Genomic DNA, 23848 nt, shown 5'->3' with positions numbered 1-23848 from the left:
GGCACACACAGTTAATGCTGGGCATGCATTTCCCCACAGCTCTGGGTGAGCTGTCCAATACAACTCTTTGCAGGGGTGTGTGCCTCTCCAGTGCCCAGGGAAGGAGGCTGGATACCTCCCCCCACCACCATCATTTCTTTTGTGACAATGCATTTGGTCACAGGTGCTAAGTAAAGTTCAGCAAACAGCCAGCAGCAGGATCTCCTAACCCAAAGGAAAATCTTTTTTTAATGACCAAATATTATATATGGTATATTTGTTTATTCAGCAAAAAGAATGAAAGCCTTGCATATTAAATTTTAAAAAATGTCATCAATAAACACAGCTGTAAAAGTTTAATGCAACAAATATTTATCGAACATCGACGTTTCAGGCGCTGAACCTGGGCAGGCAGCCTGTGCGGCCACGTGAGTCGCCGTGTCCTGGCAGCATGCAGGGCGCTCTGCAGGGTGCTAGGCACACGCAGACACGGGGTCCTGGCCTCTCAGGGGCTGAGAGGGGAGTCTATATTGCAGAACTGGGCAGTGGGCTTCGAGGGGCCAGATTCAGCCTTCCTCCTCTCTGTCCCATCTTCCGGACAGTGCCTTGGATTGAATAAGTAATCAACAAAGATGTGTTTGCCGAACGTCTTGGATACAACGTAAGGTGACAAGACACAGAGACAAAGAAGCCATACATTCAGGAAAGAATATTCAGGGAAAGATGTAAAAAAGAAACAACATTGTAGCCCTGTCTTCAGGACAAGATTCAAGCTATCTCTTGTGGACTGGGAGGAGAAGTTCCAGACAGAAGCAGCGAGGGCCCAGGCAAAGGCAGGAAGGCTGTCCCCACGGTGCTTCAAGGCCTCAGGGCGGTGGAAGGCTCGGGCTGTTAGGAGAATAGGTTGCTCATCACAGAGCAGGTTGCTCAAGGCTTCCTCCACCCTGCACGAAGGTACCTGGGCTACCGGCTGCAGAAAGGAGGAGCGTGCTGAATGTTTTTAGCAGGAAAACTACAGGACTGTAACAGAGGGTAAGAAATTTATGATCTGAAGTGCCAGCCCCAAATACCTTAGTGAAAACAATGTGTGTAGAAGATACCATAAGCCCTGTGGTGCCCGGGCAGAGGCAATAAGGGGAGACCAGGAGAGAAAAGAGGGGGCGAGCAGGATGAGAGTAAGGAGGGGAGAGCTGGAGCTGGGTGCATCCCCTGGTCTGGAGCCATCTTGTGCCCTTCACAGTCTGCCCTTTGTCAACGGGATACCCAGGACAGGCAGGCAGGGCACAGGGCTTGGGCGGGCAGCGGGATTCTGAAAGGCCTGGGCTGCTGCAGGAGCGCTGAGCCCATCGCAGAGCTCTCGGGCCAGGGGCTTCGGCTGTCATCTATGCTGTACAAAGAAAACTCTGGCAGGGCACAAGGACGGCGGGGATGGGAGGCGCTGCATGAGGGCACACGGTCAGGCGCACATCACACTCTCCTCAGTGTCATTGGCGATTCAGGGCAACGCCTGCCGCTCCCCACCTTGCTGGATAAAACAGGGCTGGAAATGGTAAACTTTATTTTCATAAAAAAGAAATGGGCTCTTTAAACAGACTTCCTGTTTTCTTCTTTAAATCCCAATTTTCCATCGGTTTTCTAATCGACTCCATCCCTCCTAAATAAGAGAATGATCGATAGGTGACCCACAGCAAACATTTCCATAGTTCAACAGCAACCACATTTTTGAGGTATTCTGCTTTACTCTCCTTGAGGGGGTCAGTTTCTTAGCAGCGTCTTTTAACCTTAACAAAAGGGAAAAAAGGATTAAGAACTGTTCGAGATTATTTATTGCTAGGATCTCTTAAAAATAGAATCAACCATTTTGCTTATCATGTTGGTGGTGTTCTGCAAGAAAGCATTTCTTTCAACACTGAGTTAATTCTGAGCACGGACCCCAGACAGGGCCTGTCTTCCAGTGGGGTGCATCTCAGGCAGGATCAGCAGAAATTGTTAAATCATGTTTACCAAGGGGACATGCCCCAGCTCTTACCCAGGCTGGAGGAACACGGTCCTGGATTTGAAAGTATTAATTAACTGTTAAGTACTAATTAATATATCTTCTTTCTCAGGCAACTCTGTAAAGTGTGAATCTTAGAAAGGGTTTGGAATTTTAGGTCAAGAAAAGAGCTGCGGCCGGGCGCGGTGGCTCAGGCCTGTAATTCCAGCACTTTGGGAAGCCGAGGCGGGCGGATCACGAGGTCAGGAGATTGAGACCATCCTGGCTCACACGGTGAAGCCCCGTCTCTACTAAAAATACAAAAAATTAGCCGGGCGTGGTGGCGGCGCCTGTAATCCCAGATACTCGGGAGGCTGAGGCAGGAGAATGGCGTGAACCCGGGAGGCGGAGCTTGCAGTGAGCCGAGACCGCGCCACCCGCACTCCAGCCTGGGCGACAGAGCGAGACTCCGTCTCAAAAAAAAAAGAAAGAAAAGAGCTGCAGGGCCAGCTAGGACTAGCTCCACTACCACGAGATACTCCTGTGTACTCACTCTGCATCCACGGAACCCTTGCATGAGCAGATGCAGCCGGGTTAGTGAACCGCAGGGGTGAGCCAGGCCTGGCCTGCCCTCATGCACCAGGCAGAGGAAAGCGCTGCGTCTTCAAAGTTAACTCACCCTTCCCAGAAGAGGGATCAAAATGTTCATGAGTCTAGCTGAACAAATTCCCTAATTATAGTGCACCCTGTTTTCTCATGGTTACCCCCGACCAAGGACAGAGAACAACTGGGTAGCACTAAATGGGGCTGCTGGCTGGCCCCAACGTGTGCTTCGGGTAGCAGGCACTTCCCGAACATGACTTCCTCTTCCTGAGGTTTGGTGGTAGCAGTTACAGGTATTCAACCTGTGGTACTCATGCCGTGTGAATGCCTGGAGACTTTCCAAAGGTCACGTGCGGTAAGGAGTTTTGAGCCTTGGAAAGGGTCTGCCTGGGCACGTGCCTGGGGACAGAGCTCCTGACTACCTGCCTTTCCCCCTCCTCCCACTTTGCAGAAACAACCTGCGTCCATCCCCGCCTGGTGCCTTGACCTAAGGAAGATCAGAGTTTAAAAGCTAAGCTGAGATGAGGGTGGGCGTGCAGGTCCCAGGGGCAGGGGCTGAATCGCTGCCTGTCTCATGGTTGTCTTGTAAACTTTGATCCTCCTAATATTCTCTCCTCGGAGAGGTCAGAAGCCTCAAGAGGGTGGCACCCACAGCTCCTGTATTCACACTCCCTTTCCACCTGAGCATAAGCCGGGCACGTGTGGCTGATCCCTGGTCAGTTTGCCATCTGCTAGGACCTCTAGATCTTTGTCTCCTGTACTTGACACATTCTTTCTCTGGTATGCTTGCAATTTCTCCCCAACCCCTACTTTTCTACCCAGTGCCATCTTCACATGTCAACCTTGATTTGTTTGTTTCTGTCCATTCTGTAATTTTAATGTCATTTTTAGTCTAATTCAGAATTTGAAAAAAAGGGAAATAAGGACACAAAAACAAAGAAGGCAGCCTTCTGGTCATTCCCCTCCCCCATTAATTTTAATTACAGAAAAGGACATACTGCCAGTACATTAAGAGAGAGGAGAAACTACTGTAGTTGGGAAGGAAAGAACAAACATCCTCTTCTTCAGTAGTCTCAGGAAGAAATGGTGCACGCTTGAATCCAAGCAATTCTGTTCTCTACTCTGTAACTGGACAGGAAATCTCTTGGGTATAGAATTATCCTTTGAATCCCTTGCAGCACTGATAATTATGCTATTCTGAACTACTTACTGAATGTATTTGAATCCAGAGGTGGGTTAAGCCACTTCCAGACCATTAATGTAAACTACATGGGTAAATACTGCTGTCAGTGTGGGGTGTGACGAAGCCTAGCAACACCAACGTCCTCACCTCCGTGCACGCACAGGCCCAGCGAGTCCATCACAGTTCATAAATGCGAGCAGGGGTCCATCTTTTGATTCAGCAATTTAATAACTTCGAGTGCTGTCAGTACTACTTTGAAAAATAGCACCTATAAAATGTAACAGCCTCAATCAGATTGAAAAAGATTCACCCACTGAAGATTCTTCCATTTCAACCATAATGAATTAATGTTGAGCTATGTAGAAGTTCAAGTGTCATTTAAACTAATGTGAATCTTTTCTATAACTTTAAACTCTAACTGGGCTATGACCAAGAATTTACTGGGCACATCAACCTCCAGTTTTGAGCTCTTTCTAGTAAATATGAACTGTAAAGCTCACCACATGCAAATGGCCAAATGGATACAGTGTTTGGAAAACAGGCACGTGGTACAGGGTTGCACCCTTCACTGCTTAGTCACTGTTATGTCTCCAAAATTGCACAAAGCCTTAATGGGGCATGGATGCTCAACGTAGTATTTGTATTAAAGACATTGTCTTTAAAAAAGACAGTGTCAGATTTCAGTACAGTAACAGCAGCTAACCAAACAGTGTGCCTAAAATCATTCTTTTTTGGGTCTGTTTTCAATAGGGCAATAAGCAGCTTTGTGTAGAAGGCACAGTGACATTAAAATGCAGCCTCGTGCCCATCTACAAAGTCCTCACTTTCTGCCCGTTTGTGTTCATGAGCACATAGATATTTTACTCCCTTCTCAGAGCCAAATGCATTGAAAGTTCACAGCTTGGATGGAATAAAAAGGTAGTTACTGGGGTGTCTGAGGATTTGCTTTTGGGGAGAGGATTTTCAGTTCGGCTCGCTGCTCTGGGATGCCATTATGAAGCTGCAGCTCCTTCTGCGTGCTTGAAGCCAACATCTCCAGCATGGAAAAACACAAGCTCCATTATGCGGGGGTGGAGGGGTTAAGCTGCAGAGACCTCGCTCCCCAAAACTGTGCTAAGGGCTCAGTTCTGCTGTCTGGTGTGCTTCTGCGAAGTAGCACAGGGCTGCGTACCTGACTCCTTCCTGTATGTGTGCTTGTTGCTCCTTCCTTACTGTCATCATTTTTTCCCACAGAATAAATACCTTACGCTTTTGTTAAGCTTACATTTAATTAAAATGTACAGAATTTGTGCAGTAAACCCGAATGAAAAAAATAAAACAAGGGCCCCCTCTCTTGAAGGCATACGTTGTGAATGAAAAATGTCATTACAGACTAAAAAATTTTGCAGTAAACAGGGCCTACAGAGAGAAGTTTCCCCTGTAATGACATCCATAAAATACACAAATGGCACTTTTAGTACCATCCTGAATATGGCATTTTCTGTGCTCTACACACAATCTAAATGGTTTGATCATAGAGCATAATACTCCATTGGGTTTATAGAACAATCAATGTTCCATAAAATGATGTATTTATCCAATAGTAGGCTCAGCAGTTACTGGTGTATGACATTGTAGGACACAGGCTTGGGCTCCTCGGCCGCACACATGCTGGCTGTAAAACTTATCTAACACCACTTCAACAACTTCATCTCATCTGTGGCAAATAATTTGTGGAAGCCTCAGCTTGGTTTAAAAAAAAACTTGTAATAAAAATTCATAGAATTTTCAGGAGAATGAAAGCTGATGACAATAGAAAGGTCACATTGTGTCTCCACTAAAGGGGTCAAAGGTTGTTAGCAGTTCTAAAACTGAAAGTAGATTTCATGCATCACGTAGCAGATAAAGATGGCATTAAAAAGACATGTCGTGGGGTGAAATGCCTCATGCCTACAAAAGCCTGTGCTAATATCCTATGTAAACCACTTTGTTGCTACGAGTCAGCATTTATTTTAAATTTCTAAGCTTCTCCTGAAATGGTACTAAATGTTGATACATTGCTAGGTTACATCTCTGACACTGGATGTACTTTAGATTTTATATTTTGGTAGGCCCAGTAAGCTTGAGAATGCTGGGTTGGTTCACTGTCGTAATGAAAGCACCTTGAATACGATGTGATTAAAAAAATTTTCACATAAAAATTTGGGACACACATGACATTGCAATTCTTAAGCCACATATAATTTTTCTTGGCTTCAATTTTAAGATGTAATTTTAACAAGAATGTTAAGAAATCATACTTAATGTCTATTAAAATGAAACAATATTAACAGATTATGCTAATAAATTAGAGCCATATTTTAATGTCATAAAAGCTTATAAGTTTCTCAAGTGAAAGCAGGAAAAATGACAAATTAAAATTCAATGAAATATAACCTTTTAGAAATTTCAAAGCAGGGAATACATTATTCTTACAATAGCAGTCACCGATAGTTTAGCCAGTCAAACTGGTATCAATAATTGCTCCATAATTTATTCATCTTATAGACAATAATAATTCCCTGGCATTACGCAAGATGTCCTGTTACAGAGCTCCCATTGGACTCTGGTTTTGAAGAAGTGATGCTTTCCATGTTAACACTGGTACATATTACGGGGGACTCCCTGCCTTTGAGCTACTTCTTGTACTAAACAATGTGAACTGCCTCAAATTCCTGAAGGGAAAACTCCAATCAAGTGGTTTAGGGACTTCGCTAGGATCAAAGAAAGAGTATGAATCTGGTATAACATGGGACAGAGTAACCTCTTAGTTTTATATTCCAGTAACCAAATGGCAATTTCCCCTTTTTTAAAAAAGTTTTTAAGAACACAGGTTGGTTGGTCAGTACCTCATGTTTCTCCATTATTTTCAATGGTTAGAAACACATTCTGGTCAGCGTTACTAAAATTCACACACAAAACAGAAACCAAAAGGTTACTTGAAATACAAGATTAAGAATTATTTTTAGCCTTTGACATGCATGTTAAGCATGGTAGCTAAACTAGTGAGATGTCTCTCAGAGTACACATCAGTTTTGGTCAGCTGACAGGAGCTGGCCTAAGGACAAGTTAGACATATCACAGTGCGATAATTAAAAGGAGCTTTGGTAATATCTGCTGTATACCACATATAAACATATAAAAATATGTTGGAGGAGGACAGTTTATACAGTCTTCGCCATGCCCCGCATTTCATGAAGGCTGTTGCTTTATAAGAAGAGATGGGGAAATTGCTTTTCTGTAAAAATTAGCTGAGGTTCACACCATTTCCGAAAAACTCTTTCACATAAATTCAAATACACAATTTCTTTGGATATACCATGCAATTTTTAGTGAAGGAATATTTACAATAAACCAGGGCAAAAATTTAGGTACCAAAAGTTTTAGTCCCTTTTTCTTAATTGCCATGGGTGCGATATTTAACACTGGCAGCAACTGAAGATGATCATATAAAACCCCTGAAAAGAACTCTGGAAATTCACAAAAAATGAAGACTAAATTTTATCTCGCATTGGAAATACATAATCATGCAGGTTTCTAACTTTACCAAGAATAGTCTCCACGGGCCTAGATATTTCCACGGCCACTGAAGAGTGACAAAGAACAAAAGACAATATTTTACCTTTAAAGTCACAAACCCTAAGAAATGTTGTATTATATCAGACCCTTAGGTATATATTATATATATTTTCATGCATGAAGATCTAACAGTAATAGACGTGGAGCACACAAATCTCACTCAGGAAGATAAGAATGCATGCTTTAAGGTTATCTTGACAGGCTTTGTGGGGTGGAGAGGAAGGGCAGCGGTTAACTGTTTCTCTGCTGGGCAGAGGCCTATGAGCTACACCGAGAGATCGTGATGCACAACCATGTACCTTTGGAAATCGAACTCAGGTGACAGAAACAGTGTCACTGAGTTTCATGGAGGGCGATGAGATGGCACTTTAAAATTAGGCTGGGAAGGGCTCTGATCTAGTCATTTACCCATGAACAGTACTTCTTAAGAACAGCCAGTTGATGTGCCAGCAGAAAGTGCTCAAAAGTCTTCAGTCCTATTTGGAATAAAGCAAGGGGAGGAGTGGTGGAGGGGAACCCACGCAGTATCAACATAGGGTGCGTCTCTCACTCTGCACACATTTCCGGGTGTTGAGGTCAGAGCCCTGGCCAATGGGAAGAGGGGGTGTCCCTCTTGGAGACACCCTGGCCTCGCCTTCCAGTGCAAGCCTTCTGCTCCTGTGCGCCAACACGTGTGTGAGCATTAGTGACAATGGCTGAGAACACGTAACAGTGCCCTTCAGCCTTTGTATGGGGGGAGCCCAGGCTTGGAAAAGAACTGTGGAATGTCAGTCCCTCAGGAGCGAGGCTTCCAGAAGACCTTCAAACTCTACCAGACAAATAGCACCCCTCTGCTTACTGTAAGGCTGCCTCTGTTTGACTTTAAGACGTAACAAACTGGAATAGGCATCCTTATGGAATCAGAAAATTAGGAATCCCAACCACCTTTTCCTAAATGTCCTCCGATAGTCTACAAACTCCCAATGCAGATAAACAGTATCAGGAGACAAGGCCTATTTTTCAAAAGTTGTAAACATTATACACACCTTAAAAGGTAAAATTATGCAAATAAGCCCAGCCAATCCTCCTGGAGGGCATGCCTCTAACAAGGCTACTTTAAAAGGCTAACAAGGCAGATTAAACTTGTTTCCTTTTTGTTTTTCTGGCAAAACCCTATAAAAAAATCCACATTCACTTCTGTAGTCATGTTTGTATTTCCTTTATATTTCCTTTATATTATAGTATCTTCATATCATTCCCAAGGAAATGAGAGGAAACAGACATTTGTCTTCATTGTAGACACTTTCATATGAAGGTAGAAAACAAACCGCTTCCCAGTAACCGCACAGAGGCACCATTAAAATCAAATTTACAGTAAACAGAACCTACGGCTGGGGTAAAACACTAACTGTTAGTATTTTAATGATCAGCAAAGCTTTCGGAGGTCTAACATCTGCTCATAGCCAAATCACAGCAGCTGCTTGTGAACACTTGAAACAATGCGGATTTCTTCTCTATGCCTTAAAATGAATCATATGTGCTGGGAACATGGCTGCTCTTTCCAACGGAGTTGGTGTGTGCCAGGAGACCTCCAGCACCCTGTGGATAGCAACTCGGGAAGGCCCGGGCTCTTTGAGGCAGGAGATCCAAACCCGTAGAAATGCCTGAGTCCAGGAAATGAAAGCAGGAGAAAGGGTGCAGGAGGCCACCACTGGCTGGGCAAGGCTGCCAGGTGCGGGGGAAGTACAGCCTCAGGAGCTGTCACTGCAGAGCAAGCCAAGGGGAGGACACAGGGCCATGAAGGTGAGGGGACGATGGCCCTCAGTCCTTCCTTGGATCTACCTGGATGGACTTGGGAGAGCCTCTGTGCTGGGCCACACCCAGCCTCAGCCTTTTCTACACATGGCAGGGCCAAGGGGGTGGACTGGACGCTGACATTGTCAAGGTAGAAAACGATAATGCATTTTCTTCCTAACCAGTAGAAACTACAATCTTTATCTCCAACATTTTCCTAAATATCTAAGTTAAATTCCTCTTGAAAGTTGCAGAGTATCTGTGGCTTGGGCTCTACAGAATAACATACCCCTGGGATAATAAAGCTTAACAAAAATCAAACAAAAGACAAACTATGAGGCATGAACCCTGACTGGAATGAGCAGAATGAATAGAAACTAATTTTCAAATGGAAACTCTGAGTGAAGCGGCAGCCATTGGAACCCACAGTCAGGCAGCTTGGTGAGGCAGTATCCGTGGTTTCCCTCCACAAACCTGACCTAGCTTTTTTGAGAAGCAAGGGAAGTTCAGAGGGAGATCCTTTTAGAAAGCACAATCCAAATGAATATTGAGCCCAGACCTGACGGGGTCCTGTCCACCTGGTGCACTGTGCACATCTGAAATGCACAGGATGGGGTGAGGCGGAACCCGGGTGTGGCCGGCACTAAGGCCTCACTGTGTCTAGAGGGAACAGTGCGTCATTTTGTCTCAGCAGCTATGCACGGCACATTGAAGTCCTCCAGAAAATTTCCACAGTAGATTTTTAAAATAGGGTAGTAAGTCCAATGAGGTAATCATGTGTCATGGGGCTGGGGCCAATTACAGGACCACACGATTCCACTGTGTTCCAAGAGGGCATAAACAGCAAAACTATCTTTTAAAAAAAATTATTAGTAGTTTATTAGGGAAATTAAAGGCTTTGTTAAACAGGCAACACTATTTTGCCTTTTCACTAAAAGCCTGTTTGAAAAGAGCTGGCTGGCAGGCACACACAGCAACAAGCATGCAGTATGGATCCGAACGCTGATCAGGGAGTGACATCCACGCAAATGCGTCCTTCCACCCGGGTACACGTGCAGGAAAGCAGTAGCAAAGCTGTGTACCGGGTGCCACGCAGGCACCCCCAGAAGGCACTTTGTGTGGGAATGGTGATGTGAACAAGTGGAAAACTGAATTCACTACGTGTAATCCAAACTCAGGTACCAAAGAAACGAGCTCTATCAGGCAGCTGATGCCCGAGTCCACTTGGCACACAACCAGTTGCCCACTTAACATAATCTTCAACAGGGGTTAGAAAGGCAGGATTTGGAATGCTTTCCGGTGGAATGTCTAAGGGCCACTTCTTCTGCCGGAACTTCCCAGTCCCAAAAATAAAGCTACAGGCCTGACACTGGTGGAGGATCTTCAAGGAACATGGGAGGACCGGAAGACGGGCTCCCTGAGCTCCTTCATGGAGGGAGAGCAGTGGCATTCTGTCCCATTCTTTGTTGTTGTTTTTGCTGTGGATCAACAAATGGCTCATCATAATATTCTGAAGGGGCAAAGCCAATCTAGCATAAGCACGCGACTCCTGTGGCAGATAACAGCGAGGTAACGTAATTATACAATGGGGCATAATAGGCTAATTATTAATACTATTTTCTAAAATTTAAACACTTTATATGCTTAATCAAATGTAACATTTCCATGTTTTCTTGAAATATATACATACACATGCATACATACAATTAAGCACACCCAAGCACATGCCTTCGTGGACATGCACACATATGCAAGCACAGCTAGCGGTGTTCGACAAGGGTAGCTTTCCATTTCCATTCTCCTCATCACGTTCCTTATGCAAAGGTCTTCCCCAGAGCCTCTCCTGAGTGTGAATCTATGGCATTCTGGGTGGAGTACAGACATGAGGTAAGTAGGCAGGCCTTTCTAAACTATGTTCAGGACTATGTCAAATGGGCAGCTGGCTGTGTGTCAAATGAACCTGGCCTTCACTTATCAGAGTGCCTGAGTTCTGAGGACATGTGGTAGTCTCTGCTTTTTAGGGAGTTCCCTGGAGAAAAGCCCCTTGGACATGTCTCACGTAACTCCTTGCCTGATGACCGACTCCCAGACTAGCAGCAGCATGGCTGGAATAAGTCCCGACACACAATGTTTGAGCAACACTTGTTAATTCTTTAAGAGCTGTTAAAGTTTTTAAAGGGTAAGATATCTAAGGACTGGAACAGTTTTAAAACCCCCGAGGTTCAGAGATTCCATTCCATATCAATTCTCTCTTCTCTAGAACCCTGAATATGTTTCTTTCACTACTCATGTGGTTCTGTTGCTATTACTCTACTTCATTAAGAGTGATTGTGATGGGAAATGAAATCACACTGCTGACAGTCCTGAGCTCTCAGAGAGTCAGTGAACGGGAGAGAAAGGCAATGATCTATTTCACTTAGTACTATAATTAGAAGAATAAATACCCACTGTGATAATCAGTTACATGACTACTAGTAGAATTTTTAGGTTCCATAAGTGAGCACAGGAAGAATGCACTCAGGTGCTTTTGTAGTTTGTCACATTTATCATCTATTAAAGAGTTTCTGGGTAAACTTAACAGAAAAACCTAGGTCCTAAGTGACAGTATTAACATGGGTCCATAAGCAACTGTATACTTACATATGTCTTAATTGTACATTTATTTAATTTGAAAGTTACTTTAGGTTTTAGAGACATTAGGTAGACACCCATACAGCCTGTTGTACTCCTTGAGTGCAGGGCTCTATTATTTGCCATGGCATCTTCAGTGCTTGGCATATAATAGGCCTTAATAAGTATTGCTTTAAAAAGAAGACAAATCTTAAAAGGAAGGATTGACTACTCTTTAAAACATCTTCCAGGTAAGAGAAAGAGCATGAGCTCTGGTGTCAGCATGCTTGGGTTTGATTCCTCAGGACACCTGGAAGTTACTATAGAAAGAGAAATCTCCATAGATCTCTGTGTTTTGGTGCTTTTTGTGAGCTGAGGCACTGACTACCTTTACTGTAGATTACCTTTTCATGGATGTTTCTAGAGAAAACAGCCTTGGAAGAGAAAGAGGGTGTCTTCTTCCAGGGCAAAGGGCAAACTGATTCATTGTTCATTATAATAAAAATAAGTACTCCTCTTGGACAGAGAACAGGCAAGCTTACTGCTCGTAATAAAAGATTTGGGCTCCCTGAATTCAGTATTCATTGCCTATACTACAACCCACTGTGTGTACAGATGTCACCGGCCTCTTCATGTCAGCCTGTGGGAGTTGGGACTCGGGAAACTGGGTCAGATGCTGACCCTTTGGCTACAGCTGTTGCTGTGATTAATAAAGTCCTTTATCTCTGACCCAGGAATCTCGTGTCTTCTGCCAGTATCCACAAACTGTTGCAGAATATTTGCAAGCTGGATAAAATTTTAGACTTTTCATAATTCTAGACAGTTACTTAAATTTATTAAATCTTGTTTTCTTAATAAAATACATAACATAATACTTATTTTCTTAAAGAGTAAATGAGACAGCCTATGTATAATACTTAGCATTGTGCCTGACACACAGGAAGGGCTCAATATATATTAACAGTAATATATTACATGGTAATAATAATTACTATTATTTTAAGTTTAATGCATTATAGTTCAGTTCATATCACCTGAAATTGGTGTGTAATGTAACTAATATCTATGAATATACAAAATAATCTTGTATGACTAAAATATTTGAAGCACGTTATACATATAGAAAAATAAAATTTAATGCAAATAAATGTAAACTCCTGCAGTCAGTAGTAAAAAATTGCCCAAAGTATTACAGAAAATGACTTCCAAATTCTAGCCACTGGTAGGATCAATACACTGATGTGGCTACATCAACACAAGTACAGAGTTCAGGCAAAGAACGGTAATAATATGATGATAAGCTGGTCAGACTATACTTAGGGTGTCATGTTTAAGCTTGAGCTCCAAGTTTTAAGAGAAACATTGACAAACAGCCATGAATATAGAGAAAAGAAACAAAAATAACTGGGGACTTAGAATGCATAAAGAATGACTTCAATTTACAAATACTTAAAGGACTATCACGCGGAAAGGAGACCAGGTTCATTCTGCTGGCTCTAGAGGGCAAAATGGGGAACAGCAGAGGGAAGTTATAGGAAGAAAACTTTGCCTTAATCACACTGATTCAGAAACTGAAATGCTATGCCTTCGCATTGAGACTCTTATTAAAAAAACCTGAACGACCACTTTCTGGAGATGCTGCAAAGAGGACTCAACTCAGGGGCTCCAATGTTCTTGCTAATATTTAGATTATGATTCCAGAACTCCCAAAGCAGGGAGCAGAAGTTCTGCTGAATACGCGTGGGCCTATCAGAGCAGACAGTGCCGGTGACCCACATGTCTTCAGGAACCGGAAAAATAAGTATGATCCCAGACTATGTTAGTGAAACCCTGCCAGAGCAGGAGGCTGCGCTGTTTGACATTAAGTGATTCATCCTAGCTCCATGATGCCGATCTCTGGCTTCAGCTCTTAGCCACCCAACATACTACCTGATACTCAGTTCCTCCAAATGCAAACAACATGAACTTTCTGGGCAATGACCAGATATTTGAATCTGCCTAGTTCTGTGTGCAATTATGTATCACGCCAGCTCACAGTGAGATCATGATGAACAACTCCCCCACCCCCCCACCAAAAAAAAAAACAAAAACTACTACTGGCCAGAGTGGTATTTGGAAAAACAACGAGGTGGCCGTGAGCACTCACCATTCAGATTTCCTGTCAAGGAGCGTGGCTGGCAGCACTGCCCCCACTGCATCCAGGGCAGCCAAGGGTGACTCCACAAAAGGGTCCCCTCCAGACCCATTCCTGCCAGCCAGGGAGCCTCTCGCTGGGTGACTCTGGCTTGGTGGCCCTACAGCCTGAACACTGCCTGCTCAACCCTTCTGCCCCTTCCCACCCTCCAATTTAATTTTTTCAGTTTTTAGGAATCATAACTGTTCACAAGCAAAATATGTTATTTGCAAATATAAGCTTGCAAATAGCAGGCCCTCATATCTTGCCATTCTAAAACAAAACAAACATTTTAAACATAAAGTTGATGAAAATAATCTAGTTGATTTTTTTAAAGACAGCAAGTGTCAGGATTCCAATCATTGGCTCATGAAAGCATCTCTCGTTTTCGTATTGAGCTGAGAGTTAAGAGTCCTGTCAGTTATTACTGGCAACATGCTTCAGGCCAGGGGAAGGCTAGGCTGGGTCGGAAATTGCTGGCTATGATGAGAATACAGGTGGTAGTCCCAAACACCTGAGGGTTGAAGTCACCTGGGTGCTGCGTGGGAGGCTGAGAACCAAGCTGAGCAAAGGAGCTCCAGGAGACACTGGCAAAGAACGGACAGTCAGAGCCAGTCGAGAAAGCCAAAAAGTCAAGACCTGAAGTCATGGAAGGGAAGAAAGAGAGGGATCAACCATGGCAAATGCCAAAAAGAAATACCATGCAGACAGGAATTAGGCCCCTGACACATAACACCAGAAAGACCATGAAATTAACCAGTGAAATCAGAATACTATTGAGAGCAAAAAGGGCGGTGTCTGTACAGGTCAGCGGGAGACAAGGCACAGGCCCGGTGCTGCTGACAGGTGTCAGCTTCAGCTGCATTAGGATCTGAGTCTATGATTCTGGTCATTTTCCTCTTGAGCACATGGTTAACGAGTTATGAATACCAGCACGTGCCATATTCTATATAAAAAACAATATAAGGCTGTCTGATTAGTGGCTTCATCACTATAACGAAGAAAAGAAAGGCATGTGAAACTTGGCATGATGTGTGTGGAAATACGGACATTCATGTGTTTACCTTCATCTCTACTCACTATTAAACGTCATCAGGTATTTTTCTCAACAAAGATACTCCACTCTTTCCTGCAGCAGCCAGACAATCAGAATGACAGTACCGAATTAATTCCTCATTTGCTGGCTGAAAGAAACTCAAAGCAGAATTGCCAAAGGGCAAAACAGAGAGAGTGACACTATACATCTCAGCTTTTATATGTGTCCATTTGATTACTGTGCTTGTACGTTTGCATTATCCTGGTGATCTAACAGTTGTTGTCTTACTTAATTTACAGAGTGCCAAGGTGTCTATTAGTAGGAGCTAGGCTTTGAAAAGTATTACTAAAATATCCGAAAGTCTTAATAGAAATTCCAGGAAGTACAGTAGGTAAACTGCACACAGAAAGTGAAGGGAAAAAAAATCCTCTTGGAAAAGCCTCTATTACAGAACCTGCTTTAAAAAGCTGCCACATGACTGCAGTATGCTGGGCCAGGGTGCTGACAGCAGAGTCACCTTCAACGTGAGGCCGCAGAAGGCAGAGGGTCCCTGGCTCTGGGTGCTGCTGTAACTCCCTCACTCGTACGGCAGCCCAGGAGGAAGGGCCGTGCCTGCTTTTTTTTAGCGTTATGAGTACCTTCTGTTTTCTATGCCTTCCCTTTACTAGTAACTCCTACTGGCTAGAGCAACGCTACTTGATTTCTTTGTTCCTATTTTTGACATCGTCCTGCTAGTCATTAAACCCCCACAAATCAACCATACATAATCCGTTTCCCAGTACGTCATATAAGCAAAAAACCGATTCCTGTAACACTGGGCTCAGTTCTTCCTTAAAATGTGCTTTTATTATTCAATATTTGGGTTTATTGTCCAATTTTTAAGATGTATATAAATAAACAAATCAGAATCCCAAATATTCTAATAGATAAATCAAAATTAGCTTATATTTTGGATACAGCCCTATTAATAAAGAAGGTTTCCTTCCCTTTTTCTTCGGATACTTTTTAACCTACAGAGAAACTGCCATGAACATAATTTATTTGACTTAAACTTGACTAGTATATATTGAAGGACAGAGGTCAAGGGACATTTGGGAGGCAAATGCCAAATCCTGACGAGAGACTTTTGGGCTTGAATCTACATAGAAAACACATGCAAGGAGGGAGTGAGGTAAGGCTTTTTTTTTTTTTTTTTCCCTTTTCTTCAATTCAACTCTATGAAAACAAAAAGCAAGCCAAAGAAGGGAGGAGATTGATTTTCACACAGATTCTCTGCACAGCCGCTCCAGGGAGTGAAGTAAAGGAGGATGCTGTTCATTCTGCATGGACCTGGCTCCATGGGGGCAGGACCCCTCGGTTAGGGTAGTCACGATTCAGCTGGGTACTGACTCCACTTTCTAACTGCTGGCTTATGAGTGGATTTTAATTTTTCAGCATCAGAACTACTAAAAATCTCCCCAAGAACTCCACAATATAAGGCAGTAAAAGTGAAGCAGCGTTGGCTAAAATGAGTGGAGGGATGCACAGTGACTTGGTTTCCGATTCGTCTTTCTCAGAAAGCCTAAGCCTCTGAGGATGTGGATTAAATCCATTGGTTCGATGTCTGCAAGCTCCCTCCAACTTGTAGAATGCTGATGCCTGGCCATGCTGATACTCTTAGAGACGGGCTGGGCAGCCCAGCTCTGATCACCGCTTAGTCTATAGGAAACATGACACAGTGATTGGTCCCATGTTGCTGTATTTTTAAAATTTCTGTTACGATATGAAAATGTAACATACCTCCACCTCCACAATATATAGCAGCTGACCGTGTTATTTAGATTAAAAATTAATGGGTTAATTGTAGCATTATAGTTCAAATGAATTTACAGTTACCGTATTTGGCCCAGTGTGATCTCAAATAAGAATGACTTCAGATCATTTGAATGGAAATTCAGAATCCTTAAAAGAAGCCAGGTTGGAGCTGGTTGGTTCATCATATGCAAATACTGTTGCATTAAGATGGGAAATACCTATTCATGAAGATAATGAAAACTGACACAAATATAATAAAATAGGTGGTTTATAGATTATGGGACTTACAGAGCAACATATTTGATCCTTCTGCTTAAGAGTATAGTCATCTACCTCCCCCCAATGCATACTTGATCTGCAATCCAAAAACAAAGCCCACCAGCCTCATAGCCTCATAGCACGAAACCTTATAGCATTACTCAAGACTCTCAACATCGAAGTTTCCATTTTTTAAAAAGAAGAGGGTGCAGGGGTGACAAGTATTATAACAGAGAACAAACAGTGCAGCAAAGAAAGCAGTGGATCAATGGATGCCCCCAGACTCTGGCATTCATAAAACAGCCACATGAATAGCACTGCGGAGAACAAAAGACAATGATGATAAAATTGGGTGCTTTTGTTTCATAAGGCTGGCACAGATGGGCCTGGCATGCTTCATGTTTCATTTCACGAAACTTTTGCCACATTTCCAGGGCAACATTTCCACTGTTTGCAGGCAATGGGCCTACGTGCAGGAGGCCAGGGACTTGACAATTGTTTTGCTGAATGCCCCAACTTAAGCCTGAAAAAGGAATTTAAACACTCAGATAAGTTGAGTGCTTATAATCTTATGTAAACAGTGCAAATTGAATGGTTCAGTTATCAGCATGAATTTTAATTAAAATGAATAACTTTTTACCACTAGTTAGATTATATTTTCTTTCATCTCCAGTTATATTATAAAACTTTCTGCTGAGACGATCACATCTGCACATTTTTTCATACAAGTGTGCATGCACATACACAGGCATATGTACATGCGTGCACACCCACACCACCCCATGTACCCCCAAACCCACGCACACACACCCCATCCACACCCCCCACATACATGCCCACACCCTCCCACACCCACATTTTTCCTAATCAAGCTGAAAAAAACTTTATTCCTTATTCAGAAACATATTGCTGACAATGCACTCTTTTTCTTTACAATAATATCCTAGAAGAAATTCTTTGCTGTAATGGAATTTGCACCAATGTGTTTAAACTGAGTGTGGAGTATGGTGAAGTGTCTGGAAGCACTATGGTGTACAAATATGTCTTCAGTGCTGGTCAAAATATTAAGTACATGGTGGTCTTTAGCAGAAAAGAAATTTTAAACAGCAATACACATAAAAATAATATGAATAGTTTTTTAATAAACCAGTCAAATATCATATTGCTTTAGTCATATCTTGCATATTAATATACTTAGAATGAACACATGGACACAGGAAGGGGAACATCACACTTCGGGGACTGTTGTGGGGTGGCGGAAGGGGGGAGGGATAGCATTGGGAGATATACCTAATGCTAGATGACGAGTTGGTGGGTGCAGCGCACCAGCATGGCACATGTATACATATGTAACTAACCTGCACATTGCGCACATGTACCCTAAAACCTAAAGTAGAATAATAATAATAAAAATAAATAAATAAATAAAATAAAAAAATATATTTATTTATTTTAAGCCACTTATCAAACATATCCACGACAACCTCATGATCACAACAATCTGCAAGTTTTTGACACGGGCCATAGTGACGGGAATAGTTCAGGGTTATCTCAAGGTCAGAGCCACTTCATGATCAGAAACATTACCTAGGGCTGTTCCTAATACTGGAGGAATAAAAAATAACGAAAGAACAAAAGCAAACACTACACCAGTATGAACGGTGCGCCCAAGGTAACAGAATCCAGAAACAATACAGAGGCTTCTAGTGGCTTCTTGTGGCCTAAGCTAGAACCGTCAAGGAGTCTAGCTCTAAAGACCTTATCCCATTAAAGGAAAACAAACAAACACACAAAAACCTGTTTTTTTTTTTTTAAAAAAAAGAAAGAAAAAAAACCCAACAAAACCCTTTCATGAAGCTCCATATATGTAAACACATGAATATAGTGTTTTTTTTCAAAACATGAGACTTTCCCCCAAATGCTGCTATATATTCCTAAAAGGGGGAGGGGGAGATTATCACTGGATCTAATATCAGTTCTGTAAATTATGAAAACCTTACATAAGATTCTAAAGATGTCAGAAAAGGTCAACTGCTCTCTTTTCCAGAGGTTTTCAGTGGTGTTTGATATCGTGGCCCAAGGGTTTAAAATCTTATGCTGACCATATTTGCATATCTCAATAATTTTTTACAGAAACATATAGTAGATACCAAAAATTACAAGTAATCAGAATAATTCATAATTGCTCAGCAGCTCTCAGTGTTCAAAGTAAACAGAGCAGTTTAGCAATTTAGAAAACTCTATCATTGATTATCAAACTAGCTGGTTCCCCTGTAAATATTTTTATATACCGATACCTGCCAATTATATGTACTCAGTTGGACCATGGTGTTGTCAACCCTGTAATGCAGGACTCTTTACTTGGCAAGTGAAGCATTTTTATCAGTACTGTGGATGAAGCCACAGGGTCAACTTGTTAAATTTGCCCACGATGGAAAGCTGATATGGCTGCTACAGAAGCAAACCCAAACTTTGCTGCTTTAAGACAACACAGCACTTGCAAAGCAGAACACTGCATTCAGTGCCAGGAAACATGTATAATAGAGGTGCAGAAACAGGAGCACATCCACGATGATGTGATACAGAGGGTTGCCAGAGGGTTGCTGCAGAAGCCATAGCAAGTGGACAGTGATGGGAGGGATGGAGGGAGGCAGGCAGGCGAAAGGAATGAACTAAGCAGGCTGGCTTGGCAAAGATAGATTTGAGGGGTGGAAATAAGGACAGGAAAACAGCCTCCAAATATCTGGCAGGCTGTTATGTAGAGCTGGGCATGCACATGACCTGTGCAGGTCCAGAGCATAAGAGGACTGCTTTAGCTCATTATCAGGAAGAATTTTTCTAAAACTGAGAACAATTTACACATGGATACATGAAAAGATGTTTGGTATCATCAGTCACTAGGAAAATGCAAATTAAAACCATGATGAGATACACAACACACCCATTAGAATGGCTAAAATTTTAAAAAGACCAATCATGCCAAGTGCTGGTGAGGACACGGAGCACCTGGAGCTCTCATGAATTGCTGGTGGGGATGCAAAATGGCACAGCCATGGTGGAAAACAGTTTGTTGGCAATTTCTCACCACATCATCCCATGACCCCATTCCTAAGAAAATGAAAACACATGCCCATACAAAGACCTGTTGCCAAACGTGGATAGTAGGCTGATTCCTAATCACCCACAACTGGAAGCAACCCAATGTCTATCACCAGGAGACAGGCAAACACACTGGTACACGCATGCAACAGAACAGGACTCAGTGACAGAAGGGAACACATGAGCGGTGGATGCACCAATGGGAATGAAGTTCAAAAGCATTATGCCAAGTGACATAGATGGCTACATGCCACTGATGTGACATTCTGGAAAAGACAAAACTATAGGGACAGCCAAGGCCTGAGTGTTGGGAGAAGAGATTTACTGAAGAGTGGCACTAGGCAACTTTTTGGGGTAATGGAAATGTTCTCTAACTTGGTTGTGGTTGTATGATTGCAAACTTTTGACAAAACACATCCAACTGTATACCTAAAAATGATTAAATTTACTGCATGTAAATTAAATCTCAATTTAGAAAAAGTGAATGCACTCCATATAAGCACAGAAGAGTGTGCCAATCATTTCCTGTCAAAAATGCTGTGGGGCACTCCTAAATTCAGTGGGCAGTTACATCATTTTCTCTCTACAGACTCTTAGGACTCTATACAATATTATGACTCTTTTCTTCATCTTTAGATATTTAGACCAATTCAGCGACTTATTTTTCACATCTGAAAACAAACCTGATCTGTCCAGTGTCATATTTATTTTCTAGATATAATGAAAATTATGTCTAATATAAACCTTATGGTTTATATAATCTTCTGACGTATAATAAGTACAAAAATCATAAGGCTTCAGCCTTATGTCTTTTACTTCTATGTTTTATTTTTACTGTTGTTACAGAAATGAGAAGGCTGGCCAGGTGTGGTGGCTCATACCCATGATCCCAGCACTTTGGGAGGCCAAGGCGGGAGGACCACTTGAGCCCAGGAGTTCCAGACTAGCTGGGGGCAACATAGTGAGACTCTGACTCTAGTTAATAAGGAAAAAAAAAAAAAAAAAGGAAATAAATGAGCAAGGCTAATTCAAAGGGCAAGGGATATTCAGAAAGGCCAAATATGTATCAATTAGATACCTAAAAAGAAAGAAATGCAAATTATCTAAAGCTGAAGATGGGCTTCTACCAGGCTGGGCTTAGTGTTACATCTTTGGGAGACACTCGCTGATATTTGTATTGACATTTGTGACATCAGAGACTGTCGTTGGTGTTTGTATTGACATTTGTGAATGCAGGCTACACAGTGTTTAAGGACAAGATACCTCTTAAATGAATGTGGCTTTATATAAAAATGGGGATGCTGATCGTCCACTAGGTGGCTGTAATTGTGGTCAATTAACACTGTTCCTTAGTTTCTACTTATCCTTCGGTTACACTAGAGCTGCACATTGGTTTTTGGCTCAGTTTGTGTGTGTGTGTGCGTGTGCACGCACACACGCACACACATGCACTACAGTATCAGCCGAATGTGAGAGACCTACAGTACTTTTCCACTAGGCCTGAGTGATCTCATGGCTAAAAAGACATCATAAGAGTGGATTTCAAGGTATTGCTTGTTTAGATGGATTCTCTGTGTGTGTGTGTGTGTGTTTGTGTGTGCGAGAGAGAGTGTGTGTGTGTGAGATGTAAGAAGAGACGGAAAGTACGTGTGTGTGGACAACAGTGCTAGCTCTTTCATGGTTGAAGAAAGGGGGGAAACCCTACAGCTTTTCCTATGGTCGTTAGTGTCTTCTTTTTTATAATAATAACTGGCAATCACTTAGGAATGTGGTAAGGCTTTTAACTGTCAATAATGCTACCCTTACTTTAACAATGTGATTTTATGTAGACATTAAGACTCAGGCAGATCTAGCTTAAAATCTATGCTTAGCCACTAACTAGCTACATATGCCTGGGCAGCTTGTTCCACCTCTCTAAGCTTCAGTTTCTATGTCCATTGCACAGGGAACTGACACCTTGTGGGATACTGCGAGTATTAGGAACAGACTGCATCAAGTGCCCTGTAGTGCATGCTTGGCCTGTAGCAATGCTTAACACAGGGAAGAACCCTTGTTCCTCCTTCCCTTCAGAACTGCTTGCCACCAAAGTAATTACAGCTTCTGAAAAAAAAATTCCTACTTCACGAGCAGGACACAGCATTCGTAACGGTGCTGGCCGGCATCACACGTGGAGCTCTCCCGTTCTCCATGTGCTTTGTCACAGCATGTTTCAAAGCTGTTTTTCACAAATTAGAATGTTGTTTAGAAGTCTGGATTAGAAGTATTAAAAAGAGTGTAAAAAACTTACTGAATTTTTAGTTAATTAACTGTAGCAGCATCCATATAGGCTAATTTAGACAGTTTATCTTTCAGGAAAAGAGTTATGCAGCGGGCGACTTTGTGTTCCAACTGGCAAACAGGGTCTATCTGCAGAGTATCACATACACACACTCAGCTACAAGTTATTAATGAGCTCAGAATGCCTAATGGTTTGATTATGTTGTAGCTGAAACCAAGTGTAGCCAATTCAACCTCAACAAGTATAATATGTAAAGATGTACTGTAAATACGGAACACGCTGACAAGATATTAAGAATATAAAGGTATATTCCACTTGATAAAATTTAGAGGAAGACAGAATCTTCCACCCCATTTTGAACACAGATCAATACCCAGTATCTTTTTTTAGTATATTAAACATGGGGAATCAACCCGTAGCCACTCAATTGAAATAAAGTTCTCGTTATATGACTGTTCCCTATCAATATCCAGTATCTAACATCAACACCCTACTCACACTTCAGCCTGGACTTTAGGCTCCGAAGAAGCCAAAATTGGCAGCATTCTTATGACTTTGACAAAAATTCCTTTAGGCAGGAAGAGCACAACACTCCATGTGATCAAAGCTACTTCATCCCAGTTCACATGAGCTATCTGAGGGATAAAACGCAGCACAGAATTTTGGGGGCAGGTGTCAATGAATGACATGGTGTGAAAAATGGGCCTCTGTTTATAGGAAGTTAAAGGCCAAACGTTCTAAATGAAATAACCAGAGAGAGAGACCAACAAGGTAGCTGTGAGCACTGCAGAACCATTATCGGCACCTCTCTATGTTATACCCAGCCAATTTTAACTGCATACAACTCATTTCCATGGCTTGAAAACAAGAAATTCCACTTATGAGAAAACTGAGATTGAACCAAAAAAAAAATTCTCTAGGGAAATGTATAAAATTGAGCCTTTTCTTTATGACTATGATTTTGAAACTATAACCTGCATTAACTCAAATTACTATCAAATGCCTGAAATAAATTGTCAGGAAAGACTCTGCAATGGATTAAAAAAAAAAAAAAAAAAAAAAAAAAAAAAAAAAAAAAAAAAGCTTGGCCCCTGTGCTTAGAAATAGGCTGAGAGATAATCTGCAAAACTCAAAACTTTCAAGTATTCATAAGATATTTAAAAAAACATTTAAAACAAATGATTTGACAGCTGCAAATGCAGGATAACACCTAGCTGAATTACGGAAACAGTGTGGATAATTACTTTTTTCAAACATTGGGGCTCTGTGGACCAAGGTCCTGTCTGAATTTCCCTGCAGCACCGTTACTGTGCAGTAATACAAGTCCTGTTGTCACAGCAGTCTCAGTCTCTTTATCATCCACACATCAGTAAGAATGATGAGACACGTCCCATGATTCTAGCAGTCTTCTTTTGAAGGATCCACATGTTAATTACTGCACTAATTATGGTTTTTGAATAACTAAATGAAGTAAGCAGTCTATGGAGGTA

The 23848-nt window shown here is 42.1% G+C and overlaps 1 protein-coding gene across 2 annotated transcripts in view; it reads right to left on the bottom strand.

The window, feature by feature from the left end:
• The window catches only part of ZNF407 (zinc finger protein 407), a 472287-nt gene that overhangs the window by 2723 nt on the left and 445716 nt on the right, over window positions 1-23848 (bottom strand). The gene's annotated exons all lie outside the window — the stretch shown is intronic.

This window comes from Pongo abelii, chromosome 17, assembly GCF_028885655.2.
Source record: "Pongo abelii isolate AG06213 chromosome 17, NHGRI_mPonAbe1-v2.0_pri, whole genome shotgun sequence".
NCBI lineage: Eukaryota > Metazoa > Chordata > Mammalia > Primates > Hominidae > Pongo > Pongo abelii.
The sequence above is the reverse complement of the archived record's forward strand: the minus strand, read 5'-3'. Positions and strand labels throughout refer to the sequence as shown.